An 18,029-nucleotide genomic window follows, 5' to 3' on the forward strand; every position below is an offset into this window, starting at 1 on the left:
TAACTTGCATCCCACTGTGGATTACTGCAGATTCATGTAGTGTTTCAGCCAAAATGTCCTCCCTCCACCTCACTCACTCAAAAGAGGTCGGGAACAGGAATATATATACAGTTCATTCTACTCACCTTCTCAAAGAGAATTCCTTTTATGCACAGCCAATTTGGCTTTCTGGCAAACAAGTGAAACAAAGGTATTCCGGAAGCTTCAATCAGTTCTGCTTATTGTAGCAAAAGGAGGTGCAATCTCTTCTTACACTCCTGATTGTGCTTTATTGCCTACAGAATATATATCATCTTTTCTCATGGTATATGTATATTTCTGGCTTCCATTTACCTTCAGAAACCAGGAATCAAGTCCTGTTCCCATAATTTTATTTAACAGAAAAAGTTATTAGTTCCTCTCAGGAAGCTCTGAAAAGTAATCAAGAAGGTAAATCTTTCACATTATGGTGGGCTAGTCCCTCTTTTTATAAACAGATTAATTTCACTTCATGGCATTCTAAAGCATTTCACTAAAGTGTTTCGATTATAATTCCCTCAGGTGATGCTCCAATGATCACCCTAATATGCTAAAGTGCTTTTCATTTTTTAGCACATTTCCAAGTACTGTGCAAAGTAAATTGCAGAATCTTGTTAATGCTCGTTCAGTTATCAGTAAATACTTTTCTCTGACTTCCCCCTCAATAATATTAATATTATTTTTTCAAAGCACAGCATTTTAGAGTGAAAATTCATTTCTTTACTACCAATAACCCTTTATCATCACCTTCCTTTTATAGAGCAGCAAAATGTGAACTAGATAAGCTGAATTTTGTAGCTCTTTTTTCCTCCAAATGTATTCTGCAGGTGAAAAACCTGTTACTGAATGACAGTGGAAAGGCTTTCATTTTTACTTCAGACTGCTTCTGCATCTCCTTAGTCCTAACACAAACATACTGACCGTCTTTTCTTAGCTATAGTGTGCAGTAGCTACCACCATCCTTTCAAAGCTGAGATGCAAAGACATCAACCTAGCTGTGACCAGACCACATCCCTTGCCCTCAGGCGGCCTGGTGGGAACATTGCTTTTGTGGTGATCACAAAGTCTCACACCAGCACCATTTGCCAGCTAGCACAGCTGCAAGGAAACAAAACAGCAACGTTTCTCAGGCCTTACCTCTCACATGTATTTTCAAAATAGAAAAAGAGACCATGAAAGAGGTCAATGTGAACACTGTCTAGTCCTTGATTTCAGATCCAAGCCCTGCTGTATGCAGTAAGGTGAACATCAGGGAGACTTCTGCTTTCTCTCTAGGCACCTGTGTAGAGCAAGATGCCCATAGGGAGGGTCCCTAGTCAAACAATTTGAGATCAAAGTATTTAGGGAATTTTGATGGTTATTTGTCTTCAGCTACTCCTTCTTGAAAAAAATTAGTGTCAGGTGCATTCTTCTTGCACTTCCCGCTTGCACGTCCCTCTCCAGAAACCCTACTTATAGGCTTCTCAGAAGCAGAAAGCTGCCTGTCCACCTCTGTGTGTTAAGCATTTAAAATGCCTTTTCAAAAGTCTACCTCTGAATAGTGCAAATATTAATTTCTCATTTTAGTCTTAACAGTAAGCCACATTTGTTTATTTGTCCGTCCCCCCCCCCCCCCCCAAGAAAGAAACCCAAGGAAGAAAGAAGATACCTTCATTCAGAGTTTCTTTTTTCACCTTGTTACTTTCCTGTTATCAGAGAAAGTCTGAACTACCATTTCAGATGTGCTTTGGAGTCACAGTAAATACCAAATAAAGAACAAAATTGGGGAAACAAACAAACAAAAAAAGTAAGTTTTTCAATTACCTCATCTTCATGGTCCTTTGTACTCCCACTAGTACAAAGGACTAGTGGCTAATAACTCCACTGGTGTTACTAGCCACTATCACATACTACGAGAACATACTAGAAAAATAATGTTTTACTGCACAGCCCCTTGCCCACTGCCCTCCATTGCCACTATGCTTAACAATGTATAAAATAGATGCTAAAGCCTACCACTACCTGAGCTGTCCATTCACTGATTTGTTGGCAGTGGTGAACTTGCCTTTGATGCCCATCTTATTTGAATTTCCAGTGTAAGGTTGGTACTTATCTGATATTATCATGAAATAAAGATTAAGCGTATCTGAAACAAGAAATTTCTGGTGCACAGTTAAGCTTGATTGCTGTGTAGGCTGGTACTTGGGAATTCATGGCCAGGAACAGACATGTCAACAAAACCTAAGCACTTAAATAACTAGAAGATGTAAAAATTATCCAAATGGTGAATGTAAGTTCATTTATACATGGGAATAAATATTCCTAGAATATTTTTGCAACTGTTGCCTCTCTAGTTGTTAACTTTTGTCAGCACAGCAGAGCCAACACATGTGAAAGAGCAAAGTGATAAGAATAATTATCAGCTGAATTCTGAACTGAGAAATCTTCACCGCTGTCTGCATTTCAGAGCAAGTGCATTGCATGCATTTGGCAAAGCAGTTAGAAAAATCATCTCCTTCACTGGACTTCTAGACAAGTTATGAAAATCAACCTGAAATAATAGTAAGAAAAACTACACTCTTCACAGAAACTGCAAAACAACAACAACAAAGGCTATGAAATAGAGTACGTGTACAAGCTGGAAAACATAAGCAAAAGAGTAGTTAAACAGCATGTTTCGTAGGTGGCATTACATTTTACTATGTTCATCTTGGGTAAGAATACCTATTCCCAAAAAATAGTCTAAACTTAGACCTCCATCCAATTTTAACATTTTGGGACAAATCACATAATTAATTATTAAACAAGCTGAAACCCAGCATGCAACACCAGTCCTTTTTAAAGCCTTGCTGAATACTACACAGATCATATAGATAATACAATATTTTTTCTCTAGTTTGTACTTCTAACAATAAATCCATTTTTTTGCTGTTTCCACAGGATAGTACTTGTGTGGTCAGTGAAATGACCAGAAATCCTATTTGCAGCAGGAAGATGTGACAAATTTTTATTGTCATCAAGTTTTCATGTTCAGCTGCCAGAAGGGAATTCAGAAAATACGGTCATGTCTTCTCTTAAAAATGAGTAAATTTGTCAGTTATTCTCTCTAAGTCAATCTCTCCCAGTCTGTCTCTACATATATATCGAAGTGCAGCCCCACAGAAACTGCTTTGAAACGGCACTGGTTGGTAACTGGCCATTAAACTGCTCTGAAACTTGTGTGAGTTCCTGGCAGTAGGGGTCACCTGGACTCCTTCTTAGTCACAGCCATCTTAAACGTCATGAACTTCACCTCTTCTTTATTTTTTTCTTTTGTCTTTTAAGCCATTGCATAAGAGGAGCTTTTGCTCAAACCCCACCAGCAGACCTATAGAGAAAGTATTTCATTCAGCCTGACGACATGCCATAGCAAGACCAGTTTATGCTCTCTGCTTGCAGGCTGTATAAATGTCTCTGTAAGTGTCAAAGAATGCTTGCCTGTGATATATCTATCTTGGCAACTAAAGCAAAGTATTTTTTCCCCCAGCCAACAAGTTATATTTTTTTTCTACATATACACTAAAACTAACAGCATGGGTTTAGTCACAAATCTAAAATCAGAACTGCTAAACACGTCAGCTGTAATTTCCCCACAGAGCTCCAGTATTGCATTTTTCAGATAGAGTTATCATGCTCTCTTCAGTTCACCCATTGTTCCTAATATAGGCCAGATGCATTGAAGGTTCATGCAGTTACCAAAAAGATCAATTTGCCCCTTGGCCCCAGCCTTCAAATTAAGGCTTCACGGGATGTTTTAGCAGAGAACGCCCTCAGACATATTGCAAACATCACTGTCTATATTCTCCCCTTGCTTACCTGGTTAGTGATCCAAAGGATACCCCTACTTTCCAATGATCACAGGGGACATCTCACCTGCTGCCACTGCCTTTCCTGGCGCTCATCTGCTCTTCAGCTCTTCCTACCTCATGCTTTCCCATTCTCCCCCATCACTTCGTAATTCAAACAATTTAAGAGTTGACATTCTTACAGCCTTTTTGCAGGTTGTGCTGGAGTAGCCATCTTTGTAATATTTCATGGATTTTTCATATTTTTACATTTCCTAATACTGTAAAATACTGCAGTCCTATGTCTCAGGTATTTGATAACCTTGATTTGTGAGAGGAACAAAGAGAAAAAAACATAACAAGGAGAGCTTCTTCATCTTAACCACACCTGGTTAAGATATTTGCACTGGATTTATAAATCCAAATTTCAATAACAGCAACACAAGTGGCAATGCTTTCCAGAAAGGAGTAGCAAATGAATATTACATGGTGCAATTAACACCTTCCAACCTCTTTGTTTCATTAGGTATTCTCACTGATCATTCCCACTCGCATTCAACACTGCTGAAGCAGGTGTTTTCAGTCAAATGAGAAGCATCTATTAACTGTCCTCATCTCCACTCCTACTCAATGCTGACCCAAACAAACACGGATAATAATTTGGCCATTACTCCCCAAGACACGCTGGGTACCACTTTAAAAAGCACTTCCTAGTTACTGTGCACAACACTGCTTTCCCTGAAATTTTTCCACCTCCTACTGAGTGTCTGTGGATTACACCAACATAGTCTCCCCTACGTGTTGAAATAGGGAGGGCTTAAAAAGACCCAACGACAAGGGAAAGAGTCTCATTTATACTATCCTACACATTGCTTCTGAATTCTACTAGAAGAATAAAAAATTACTACAGATTTAAGAGCATTTAGCCAGGAGTGAAAGAACTGCAAGTTAGCCAAAGGCTTGATTTGCAATTACCTGTGCTCTTCCCTTAATGTACCTTGTCAAGAGCCCAGGGGAATTCCAGTTTCTCGGACTAGAAATACCAAACTAGAACACGATAACCCTTCAAAAGACAGGGTATTGAGATCTTCTGGGTGAAACACAGTAAAATAAAATGTTAGAAACTAATACCACCCTTGCTTGTTGTGCTCCTGGGTTCCCCCTCTTCCTCCAGAGATTCCCACCCAGCCAGTCACACAGTAGCCACAGCAAGACCAACAAAAGGCCTTAGTTTTATACTGCTCTGCCACGCCCCTATACCAAAGCATACTGGACGGTACCCCTCCACTGCACTGCCGGCAGACCTCTAAGTAACTGTACTGCCCCTTGGGGTCTGGAAGTAGAAGCGCTTGCACTTAATGACAGAGGGTATGGCTGATGATGTTGGCTTTGTTGCCAGATATGTTTATAATTTAAAGGAAAATAGGATGTGAACCAGATTTTGTCTGTCCCTCACGATGGGCCACCTCCTGTGGTCTCTGTGACCACACAGCTGGTGGGTTTGGCACACAGCTCAGCGGAGGGGTGCAACCTTCATAAAACAGATGTGCTACTAAGATAAAATTTCTTTTCTATCAGCAGCAGATCAGATTCTGCCTCTTCCATCAGACACTTGCTCTCACTTTCCTGCCAGAGGTTTCCACCCCTTCAGCTCATCCATCCCCACAGAGTACTCTGTTTGCATGGCTGTGCTGTAAGTGAGGCGAGTGGAAAACCTTCAGCGGGGAACAGACACAAAATATCAGACAACGGCAGGAGAGACAGAGACCTCTTAACATGCCACAAATATTATGAACCTGTTATTTCTGGAAAAAATCCCTAAGCTAGCTGCTATTTAACAGTCCTTTCCAAGGCCTTCAGCTCCATTTAGTGCAGCTGCAAAGCAATTACAGAGGAGAGGCAGTAGCTGCAGTTGCTCATCAGGTTAAGGAGATGGCCTTGTTTTGTGCCAGAGGGTGATTTCAAAAGCTCTGCAGTAAATGTAAATTGATGCGGAACCATGACTGTCATTCACCTGTCAGTGATGGTGTCTCTGTATCTACCACAGATTACAGGAGTTATTCTTTGTGCAAATGGATGTGCAAGAAGCAACAAATTCCTGAGTGCTCCTAAGCTATTGAAATAAATGATTGCAAGGTGTCCTTTCAGCCAAAAGCAATTACACTGAGTAGCATCTCAGCTTCCTAGCCTGCTTTTGGGTTGAAAAATTGTCTTACTTAAGTACAGCTTCAGCTCATCTTTCTTCCAGAAAATAACCTCATCCAACCATTAAGCCTTCTTAGAAGCAGTGCTGCAGGCACAGGTGGTGAGAGTTGGGAAGAAGTATGAGTTTTCTCTGGGTGCTATTAAGCTCACTGAAAGAAGACAGTACAAGAACAAAATCTGTGAGACAACCAAGTAGCTTCCGTCCATCTCTGCTTGCCAAAGAGATACAGATAATTCGTCCTAAAGTCTTGGGCTCTTATTCCTGGCAATCCAAGCGTGCTCTTCACTCTCAAGCATTAAAGGTTTAGGGACTGGGGAAGGGAAACAACTTTAAAGAAATTATTGGTAACACTTCCAGTACAATTTCCATGTACTCTGCCATCAACATTTTTTGGTAAGCTAGTCATAAGAATAAATATATAAACCAATCTCATCAGAAGAACCAAAGACTTTGGCGTAAATCTTTCCTAAAATAAAAGGAAAGGGAAACATCTTTCAATGTGACTTTAATTCATAGCCACATCCAAAAACTGGCCATATAAATACATTTCGCTTTTCATTGATTGAAAGCCTTACTGAGTACTGCAAGCTATTAAAGAAGTCTGGAGGCTTTTTATTATGGGCCAAATGTTAATACTGTTGAACTGAAAGAATAAACTTCCAGCAAAGAGCAGAATTTGACTCTATGAATATGCTTTCACAGTATATCCTAAGTTACTGTCATCATGACACAGTACCTCTTATAGATATGATGAACTGGATTCCATTCTGATTTGGTACCTGCTTGATGAAATGTGACTCTCCTATTCTACATCTTCATTTACTTATTCACCCTATCTCCTCTTTCAATTATTTCATGTATGCCTATTTTTGTCTGCGTTGATATTCTTTTATTCTGCATTTTTGTGGAGATAAATAGGGATAGATAAGAGAGCTAAATCAACATTATGAGTCTATTTAAATGCATTCATCCTGCCAACAATCTGATAAGATTTGTATTCGGTACCCATTTTTGTGTCTCTGCTCAGGAAGGTCATTCAGAGCCTTAGGAGAATTATGAGAACTGTTTATTCATCTTGCAGTATATCCCAGGTCAGCAGCTGTTTCTGATATCCATATCGGTTGTAGTGTTTAAAACAGCAATTCAAACACTGTATTTTTAAAATATAGTTAGAATTTATAGTTCAATTGTATCATGGTAGGACACTGCATTTTGGTATTTTTGAGGGAGTATTTTATAAATTTTTTAAATCAGTAATGTTCACTCAAATGTAACCCAGAACAGCACAGGCTTTAAATCCAATGGCACATTCTTAGTTTCACCTCCATTCTTACTGCAAGCTGGTCTGACCTAGGGGCAACCTCGTGTTCTCAGACATGAGACTGTTCTGAATTTAGCCTTTCTGGAGCAAATCTGTTTTACCATTACACAATCACTGCATGTATTTAATATAGTATTCACATATTTTGTAAATGTATATTTGAATGATATGAGTATATGCTTTCGCAGTTTCCTCTACAAAGCAGGTGACTGCTCCTGATAACTGTTACCATGACCTGCACATGAATTTGCCTCAGCGACTTCTACCTCGTGTGTGAAAGCCAACACTCACTGGTGGCAGCCAAGTAAATTGTTCTGGTCTTGAGCTGTGATCTTGATCTGTGGGTAACCCCATCCCAAAGGCAAGGAGTCACTGGGTACGGAGGCCAAGTAACCCCCATATCTGTCACAGTCTAACACAGGACCGAGGGCAGAGGAAGACATTGAAGTGTCTGTCACAGCTTTCCAAGTCCAAACTGAGAAGTCTGAATTCAAACCTCTGACCTTAGCTCACTCCACAAGAACAAGAAGTCCTTCCCGAAGGAAAAAGAGGAAGAACGTATAATGGATGCTGTTACCCTAAGGAAGTATACAATCCTTACAAAACATATAACAGTTATTGTCATCCTTTAGAAAGGAAACAGAGGATAAAGAGACAGCTCTTCTGAAGATGAGAACAGATGACAGCTCTGAAACTGAAAGAAACCTCATTTGATAGTCAGTAGTGTCTCCATTAATTGTCCTCTTTCAAATAGCAGCAGCTTCTAACTCTGATCTGAATAAAGTGGCAGATCCACACCTGCCTCCAGAAACAAAACACCACTAAAAAAGCTAGCACTTTTACTAATTAGGTGGGAGCAAATAAGAGAGAGAGAGAGAGGTGTACATCCTTATAAGGTAACACGACAAGTATATTTAGCAAAGACAAGTCTATTTCAAGTGATTTTTTGAAATATTTAAAGCCTGTTGTATTCTTTATAAACACAGAGTAACCTCAGTCTGCTTCACAATATTTTTATGCTACTGTCCCAAATTCTATTCAGTTACTGTAAAGGTTTTTAAAAACCCTATTTTCAAAGAGAAAAACCTAAGAATAAATCTGTTCACATATAATACCTCTTCAGGGCCATACTATTATTTTCTATTATGTGTTATCAGTTTATTTGGGTTGGAGGATTGCAGTGTGCAGGACAGAGAAGGGTACTTCAGACTAAAAGTTTTGTTTGAGAGCTAAAAGTCTGGACTGTCCTACAATGCTTTTTAAATAAGGAAATGGAAATATTTTCCACCACAGCATCCCTGAATGTGTTTTGTGTTTGTTGCAGTGATGGGGAAAATGGAGAAAAACCCAGCCTATGACTGAAAGGGGAAAATCTTATGATTCCTTAATTTGTTAATGATCAGAACATTTTTTTTTTTTTAGTTACAACATTATTTCAAAAAATCAAGTACAATTTCATAGAAGTAGATTAAATTTTAAACACAAATGCATAATTCCTTCCCTAAATAAGCTATTTTTAAAAGAATACATTCACCAGTGGATAGATTGCGGCCCACTTAAAAGTTTAGTAGGGAGACTGAGGTTTGTTAAAATATCTCAAACCACTGTTAGATAATTATATTCCTCGATGAGCTCAAGAAATGTTAACAAGATTCAAAGAAATTATTAAATACAAGATATTTTTATGATACCATTTATTCAACAATCAGGAATTTCCATATCCTGTCAAAGGATGATGATCCTAATCATGATCCATTATCCCACAGATGCTTGTACATTAACTTTCCCATTCTTCAAGACAGCTTCTTCTCTGACTAAAATTATGCAAATTATTAGGGGCTTCCAGAGGAGAGGGCTACTCAGCACATACGAATATCCCTTTTTTAAACTTTGTCTTTGAGCTAAAGAAAATAAATATATCCTTGAAATGACATCTTCAAACACTTTCTTTTATGATATTGCATATTAAAGAAGAAGGTATTATACTTCAAACCTGTCAGAGATTTACAGAGGAGATTTTGCAAATTGAGAGTGAGAATCTATAAATATCTACATTGCACACAGGCATAACTCTGCACTTGCAAACACGTGTTTCTCAGATAGGTATACTTTAGCCAAGCTGGACAGATTTTTAACAGCTACACAAAGATGATATGAGCTTACTGCCAAAGTTCAAGTTCCTACTCCAAATCATTTAGGCACTAGAAATTCTCAGAATGATTATCCTTTTCCACATGGCAAAACAAAGCTTGTTTTAGTCCAATCTCAATTTCAGAAACAGATGGGCAATTGAGCTAAAATCCTGTCGTCCCACTGTTGGAAGAAGGTAATTTGAGGCAGAGAGCTGCCATGGAAGACTTCAGCTGAAACACATGCAGTGCACATACAGTGAAAAGACCCGCTTGTGGGTGAAACATACTTATAACCTGAAATGTCTGTCACAGTGTACACCCGAAGATGACACACACTATAGGTCTGGAGCCAGCGTGAGTCACAGTCAGCACAGTGTGAACATCAGTGCATGACTGCAGGGCGAGCCTTGGTTCAGGTGGTGGTATGGATGTTTCATGTGGAGCAGAGCTTAAGCTGAGCAGCTGCAGCCTGCTGGGTCTGGCACTTTCAAGAGAAGCACGGGACCACGTGCACTGGAGAAGTGCCAAAGAGGGAGATGCTTTTCATCCCTTCTGCCCCACAGCAGCAGCAGCTCCTCACACAGTAAATTTGGATCTAGCAATGTTTAGTACATCAGCAGCTGAGCATTGTGCGAGCACAGCTACTCAGCGTCTCTGAGCCATGTTGTGCTCTCTATGAGGGCTTGTTAGCTCAAATCTGGTGCTTTGCTGAAGCTAGCAGAACTTTCCAGAGCCAAAATGCCAGAAAGCACAGTCACTAAGCAGGTCCTCTGGATACAACTCTTGGCAACCGTGCCTTAGCTAAGTCCTGTTGGATCCAAGTTAATCCCCTTCAGTGCCTTGCAAGTACCTCTGCTTCATAATGGCAGTATCATCACCCTCTCCTGTTTTGGTAGCACCAAAATTATGCAAGTTTTTCCACTGTCCAGAAATAGATAATTTTTTCCCTCCTCTGTACCACAACACTTTGAATAATCAAGCATAGATTCTAAATCAATGCAAATAATTAAAATGTGATGCAATACCATCTAAGAAATCCACTTCCTTATGTTTAAGAGCTTGTTCTGATCGTGCACAGTCATTAAGGTTTTTTTCCCATTCACAGTATCACTTTGCTTCCAGTTCTTCTACGAGGTAAAATGACAGTTGTATTTTTCCTCAGCTCACAACTCTGTCATTCTTTTTTCCTTTATTAGGCGGATTCTGAAAATGCTTGGAGTTCATCTTAACTTATTACACCATTCTTCATATCACAAACAGCATGGCATTATTTCTCCCATCAGCAAAATTAATTTCTTCCTGATATAAGCAAAAGCAATTCCCTGCAGATTTAGTGAGACTATGGTATCCATTAGTGCCAAGTCTGGATAAATGCAGCTTTTGATAAAAAAAGATAGATGAAGACTGCAAAAAGAAAACAATGTGAAGCATACTGCAAGCAGAGAGAGTAACAATTAGTAAGCAACATGGACTGTCATTAATAAAGAGGGAGTTAGTATTTGGTTCAATCCCATTATCATCTATGATAAAGAGTCAAACTTTAGAATAAGTAGATCAGTTCAGCTTTTAGATAGAGTATACTGGCAAAGAGGTTCAATAGAATATGAAAGACTGGAAATGATCGACAGCCACAGCTTCCTTTTCAAAATTAAGAGCAAATTAAATGTTCCTTGAAGAAAGTGAAAGAAACATTCCCTGAAGTATGTGAAGCTCCATATTATGAAAAGCTTTTTTCTGTCTATCACATCTTCCTGGTACAAACTTCAAGAAACGGGTACCACCAATGAAGGAGGTGAAAATGAAGCCTTTTTGAGAACTAGTGGAAGACTTTTGTACACTTGGTGAAAGAAATACATATAGGTATAAATAAAACTACTAGGGAAAGGGAGAGAAATCAGGAAGCATAAGCTTAAATGTTTTGGTTGCAGTAGGGAGAGAAAGATGGAAATTACTTCAGTAAGATACACAGGAAAGTCACAAATTATTGTAGATTGTGGATTAAAAGAAGGAAAAGGGAAGGTAGTATAGCATGGTTAAGGTCAGCTGTTCCTGCAAGAATGCTTCCAAAAATTCAGCTAAAAATGAATGTATTCATCTTTCTTACTTCTTTCTCTTTTGACAAGAGATGAGGAAATTGAAGATGAAGAACTGAGTTTGGCAACAGCTGCTAATTGTTTTGTGCAAGAAGTTGGGAAAGCTTCTGAACTTAGAAAAAGGATAGGAGATGGAAAGAAAATAAGACGTAACATTAGCATCCAGTCTTATTATCTTCAAGGCAGCCATCCTGATGTGTTAGCAATCTCTGATATCACTGGGATAACATACTAAGTGTTTCTCAAGTAACACAGCAAAGCAAACAATTCTAAAACCAAGTTTTTTCTCTTTGTAATGAGTTATGGCTCTGGACAAATCTTTTCAAATTCAAGTTGCAGAATGCTCAGCCTACTTCTTTGAAAGGATTTTTGCTCCTTTCCTTCTTTTCCTTTTTAGTATATAAATCAGCTGGGCTTAATTAACAAAGAAGAAGCATTTGTCTTAAGCCTCTGTTTGCATTACCCCCACCTCTCTGATTCCTGAATCCTAAAAACAGGCAGGTAGGTAATTTTCCTGTCCAGTTCTTCACAGGTGGGCCTACACACAACATGCAGAGACCCAAATGTGTTATGTACAGCATCAGCAACAGAGAAAAACAGGAAGACTAGTACCAAATCTCTTTCACTCCACAGATGTTCCTGAACAATATCTGTGGTTTGAATTCATATCAGTCCCCACCTAGAGATTCATGCTCCAGTGAATAAAAAGTCAGAGCAAAGTCAGCCTAGAAAGCCAAAGGTTTTTTTTGCTTTGCAACCAAAACTTTAAAAATAATGAATTTCATGTAATTTTCAGCAAAGTGGGCCCAAGTTAATTCAAAACACTTGTAATCCCTAACAGCCCTTTAGCAAACACGGTTAAATTTGTTAAGAAACCTAAAAGCAGGCAAGTTTCACATATTTGTTTGCAAAAGTTTGGCCCAATCTCAAATACTACATCATGGTTCACGTAGCAGCAGTGACAGTAAAAGGCATAAAACATCAGGGTTTCGCTGTAGTGTGGGGCTCTCCTGTACTCCTCAGAGTTTCCCCATTTTTACAAACAAACTGAAACTTAATAGGAAATCTTTAAGTTCTGCTCTTTCATTGATCTTCAGCCACGTCTTCTTTTTATCTCCTCAGTTTCAGCACAATATAAGGTATTTACTCCCAGAAATCTCACAAGTCTTGCCTCTTGAGATTTCTGGACCAGCCTAAAAATTTTAGCATTTTACACCATTTAGAGAAGCATCCTTATCAAAACTGAATAGACACATGACAGTTCTTGCAAGTTAGTCTTTGCTGATTTGTTTTCCCAGATTTTTTCTTGCAGTTGAATCTGGAACTATTTCCCAGTCACGTTTTAGATACTATTCCAAAGGCGAAGCTTAAAAGTTACCACTAAATCCAGTTATTCAAAATACACACACGTATCTATTGTGCTACCAAAATGTACCTTTGCATATGTGAGATATATGTAGGTGATTCATACAGAAATACTGGCAGGAGTAATTTTAAAAATTAATTTGTTACTGTGATTTCTGTACCAGACCTTGAGAATTTCTCATAGTGATGTTTAGCGACTTCTGAGGATACTGTAAGGTAGTAAGCATACTGCAGGATAAAAAATGAGGCATAAGAGATAACTGGGGCCATATGAAAGACAGATGTTCATGCACAAAGATAGACTTTCCATCAATATTAATATTTTCCTTGGAGTTAATTGTGAGGTTTTTTTCAGTTTTGTTGTTGATAATAGTGAGGTCTTTGACATTTGAGTGAATGTTTTTTAATTGAAAAACATAGTGCCTTTCCAGTGTTCAAATGGTTCTTTCAAGAAACATCTCAATTCTGTTTGAAGGATTGCTATTCTCTAGTGATTAGATGTGGCATTTATGTCTCTGTAAGTTGTAAAAAATTGATTACAGTGCAATACAGTGCTGGACTGCTTTATATCTGAAATGAGCAAATATTCCTGTCATCCTGGTGTTGTAATAAAATTGCCTTTCAAGTCTTTTGACTACCCGTCAGCCTCACTGAAAACATTTGAAACTGTAGGCCGTTTTCAGACAATTTGACAGACAAGTAGCAGCTCTAAGAGTAAGCTTCATGAAGAACTGGTAGCTGGATGTAGGTCAAAGACACAAAATAGTGCCTGAAGGATGACATCAAAGTGGCCCTGTTCCCTCTGACCAGGCAAGCAGTATGTTGGTACTGTCTCATTAATATTTAGGATACATAAGGAATAGTAGATAGAAGTTTGAAGATAAAATTAGAAATTAAAATACTGTAAAGCTGAGGGAGAAACATTGCCCTTTTAGAATATAAATATTCGTATACATATATTGCTGTCCTACAGACATTGCTTCTTTCTTCAGCTATTTTCAGTCAGGACTCCTCCATCCCTCCTAGGGATGACTGCAGGCAGGGATAGTTCCCAGACTGATGGCACCAAGGGGGAAAAGGAAGAATGCATTTATACAGAGAACAAGAGGTGAAAGAAAATAGATGATTGCTTAGACTATTCTAAGTCCTAGTGTGTGTGAGCTCCAATTACCCAGATAATCATGTTAGGAAGCAGGGTTTATATGATAATTACAGGCTGAAAGTTTCCTAGTCTTTTTCTGTTACATGTATTTGTGTCTGGATTCGTTATTAGTCTGAGATCTTACACTCAGAGAGAGTCTTCAGCACCACCACACTGGCAGACCATCTCATACCATGCACAGAGAACTGCAGCAAACTGAAACCAAGCCCTTTCCCTGAGTTTTTGCACACAGGTTTGCTCCCCAAGTCTCAAACTAAGCACTTGAATCAGGAAATTATGCACTTCATACAGGTGCTCCAGTTAAGTCCCTGAAGTTAAGTAAGTGGAATGATTTTGAGCCACTGTGAAAATGCTTAATTTTAACATGCGTATAAAAAATCAGTGCATGTGAAAGAGGGAGCAGCCAACCCCATATTGACCACATCTATGGTATCTAGATGTGGTACCTTTGGTTCACATTACTCCATATTTCCTGATCTTTGGGTCTCACTGCAGAGCCTATTACACTGTATGGACAAGTGAGGTTCTGGAGAGAGCACTGGAGGGTTTTCTGGCTATCCCAGTCAATGAGAGGTTAGAACTTCAAATATTTGCTAATTAGATGTTGCATACTGGCTAGAGTTTGCTTGAGTTTAATTATTATAAAATGTTAGCACAGATCTCCACTCCTAAAAATTGGCAAAACTTGAGGTAAAAAGGGAAAACAACCTGAGCAAAATGGCAATTTATACGTTATAGGCATTAAAACTGAACAAATGTTAATAAGCCACTGCCAAAGAAGCATGCAAACATAGTGATTGCACTTGAAATCCAATCTGTTACACTCAAAGCAGAGGAAACAAGTGTACTGGGTTTGCGTGGCAAGGTTTTGGTAGCAGGGGGGAGCTACAGGGGTGGCTTCTGTGAGAAGCTGCTAGAAGCTTCCCCTACGTCTGACAGAGCCAATGCCAGCCGGCTCCAAGACGGACCCACCGCTGGCCAAGGCTGAGCCCATCAGCGGCAGTGGTAGCGCCTCTGTGATGACATATGTAAGAAGCGGGGAAAAAAACCTGTGCAACTGCAACCAGAGAGAGGAGTGAGGATATATGAGAGGAACAACTCTGCAGACATCAAGGTCAGTGGAGAAGCAGGGGGAGGAGGTGCTCCAGGCACCAGAGCAGAGATTTCCCTGCAGCCTGTGGTGAAGACCATGGTGAGGGAGGCTGCCCCCCTGCAGCTCATGGAGGTTAACGGTGGAGCAGATATCCACCTGCAGCCCGTGGAGGACCCCACACCAGAGCAGGTGGATGCGCCGAAAGGAAACTGTGACCCCATGGGAAACCCGCACTGGAGCAGGCTCCTGGCAGGACCTGTGGACCTGTGGGGAGAGAGGAGCCCACGCTGGAGCAGGTTTGCTGGCAGGACTTGTGACCCTGTGGGGGACCCATGCTGAAACAGTCTGTTCCTGAAGGACTGTATCCCATAGAAGGGACCCATGCTGGAGCAGTGCATGAACAACTGCAGCCTGTGGGAAGGACTCACGTTGGAGAAGTTTGTGGAGGACAGTCTCCTGTGGGAGGGACCCCATGCTGAAGCAGGGGAAGAGTGTGAGGGGTCCTCCTCCTGAGGAGGAAGGAGCGGCAGAAACAACATGTGATGAACTAACCACAACCCCCATTCCCGTCCCCCTGCACCACTGCGGGGGAGGATGTAGAGAATTTGGGAGTAAAGTAAAACCCGGATAGAAGGGAGGGGTGGGGGGAAGGTGTTTTAAGATTTGATTTTTTTTCTCATTATCCTACTCTGATTTGATTGGTAATAAATGAAATTAATTTTCCCTGAGTCGAGTCTGTTTTGCCTGTGATGGTAATTGGTGAGTGATCTCTCCCTGTCCTTATCTCAACCCATGAGCTTTCCATTGTATTTTTCCCTCCCCTGTCCAGCTGAGGAAGGGGATAGAGAGACGTTGGTGGGACTTTGGCATCCAGCCAAGGTCAACCCATCACCACAAGAGAGGGCCTCATGGAAAACTTCTATTGTGGGCTAATAGCACATCTAGGTTTTGTAGAGGTCAGAGAGTTAAAGCAGTACCCTTGGAGCAATTCCATGACCCATAAGCAAGTATTTGCTGTGATTCCCTATTGCTCCTATTTTTCCTTTCTTCTTAGCCATCATCTCTATAGTACAGCATCATCTCTTTCCCTGCTCCTCTAGCATCTGTCACAAAGTCACACCTTCAAATCAGTCAGCCATATTTATTTTCTAACTCCCTTTCTGCCCTCCATCCCCAATCTCTCTAATTCTTCAAATAATCCTTCAGTTAATTCTCCAGATAATTCTTCTGAATACAGGTAAGTGCCAGGGCAGTTTCTCATGCCTTGACAACAGCAAGCAATGCCCTGAAGTAGCTTCTGCAAGATGAAAAGGAAAAACCTAGTAACATTACAAAGCCCTGCAATCATACAGACAGGAATAGGCAGTCTCTGGATACGATTTGCTTTTGCTCATGAAAATGTGGATTTATTGTTTCTACTTACCAATTTTAGGTGGTGGATTTATTATGGAAATGTACATTCTTGTTACTTAGATTTGTTGAGACTACTTTTTGCTTCACAAAAATCTCATTGTCTTTGACTTATAAAAGCAAGCTGCATTCTTCCTATGAAATGAACACATCTCAACAGGTATCATATTTTGCACATTTGCAACCTGAATGTTCTTCATAAACGCACACACATGCACATACACATACATACATATACATGTATGTATTTGATTTTTCAAAAAATTTCTAAATATGCAGATTTTCCCTAGTTTTATCATAATAAGACACTTCTCTGGATTCCTCTGGTGGCTTTTTTCCCCAGCTTTGATTCCCATAAACTTTTCTACTAAATGCTTGAGTCATCATCACTCAGCTCACAGTTTGTCTGATTATAATTCATAATCAAACCCACGGAAAAAGTCAAAACAAAACATAACTTTAATCTTTAAGTGTTGATAAACAAATGAAAGGACACAGTATATTACACAGCTGCAACTGCATGTTCAAAGGGCAAATAAAATATTTTGTTTCTGTTAAGTGGTTATTACTTGTAAGTGAATACTGACTGTTGTGTTAACAGGAATGAATGACACAGTCCAGCAAAGCCAGAAGCTGGGATGGTAATCACAGCTCACAAAGCACTATTGTAATTCAAACACCTCTTCTCACCAAATCTCCTTGAAAACCTGTGTGCTTGTTCCACTGTACTTCTGAACCCATTTACAGTTTCTTGCACATGCCAAATGTCTTAAATGGGGGGTTCATGTTATTTGAGGCCTAAAATACATGAGCATTTCTTTTACAGGAGTTCCTGCATAAATTGCATCTTTCCTATCAGAGTCTGCTTGCTCTTCCCTAGTCCCTTCATCGTTCTGGCCAAGCTGTTAGGACGGCTACATGGTCAATTGTACAGGCAGCTGATCTAACTGAAGAATAAATTTTATGTTTTGGTTCCTTCTCCAGTTTACTCATGTTTCCTATATGGCCACACAAGTACCTGTCCAGCTTACTGAAGGGGACAGGTGAGATATGAAGAGAGAACCAAGAAAGGGGCAGCAAGAACAAACTTAAACAGGGTGATCATCAAATGTCTAATCACAGTTCAATGATGCAGATTATCTGAATACTTCTTTTCAAAACAATAGTTGTGAGAAGTGTGTCAAATATGGCACACTCAGAAATACAATAGACTATAGTTTGCAGCTGGAGGTTGATTTTTCATAAGAGTTTTTGTATTGCTTACTATGAATAGCTCATGACATTTCCCAAAGATAATTTCTAACCCTAATGGGAAATTTAGATCTTGGGAAATGATGTTATTTCTTGAAAAACTGAGTGTTTCTTATAGAGTCAGTTCTCAAAAAACTGACTTTATTTAGAAACTTCTTGTCAGTTCTATTTATTG

This window comes from Ciconia boyciana, chromosome 2, assembly GCF_034638445.1.
Source record: "Ciconia boyciana chromosome 2, ASM3463844v1, whole genome shotgun sequence".
Lineage (NCBI taxonomy): Eukaryota > Metazoa > Chordata > Aves > Ciconiiformes > Ciconiidae > Ciconia > Ciconia boyciana.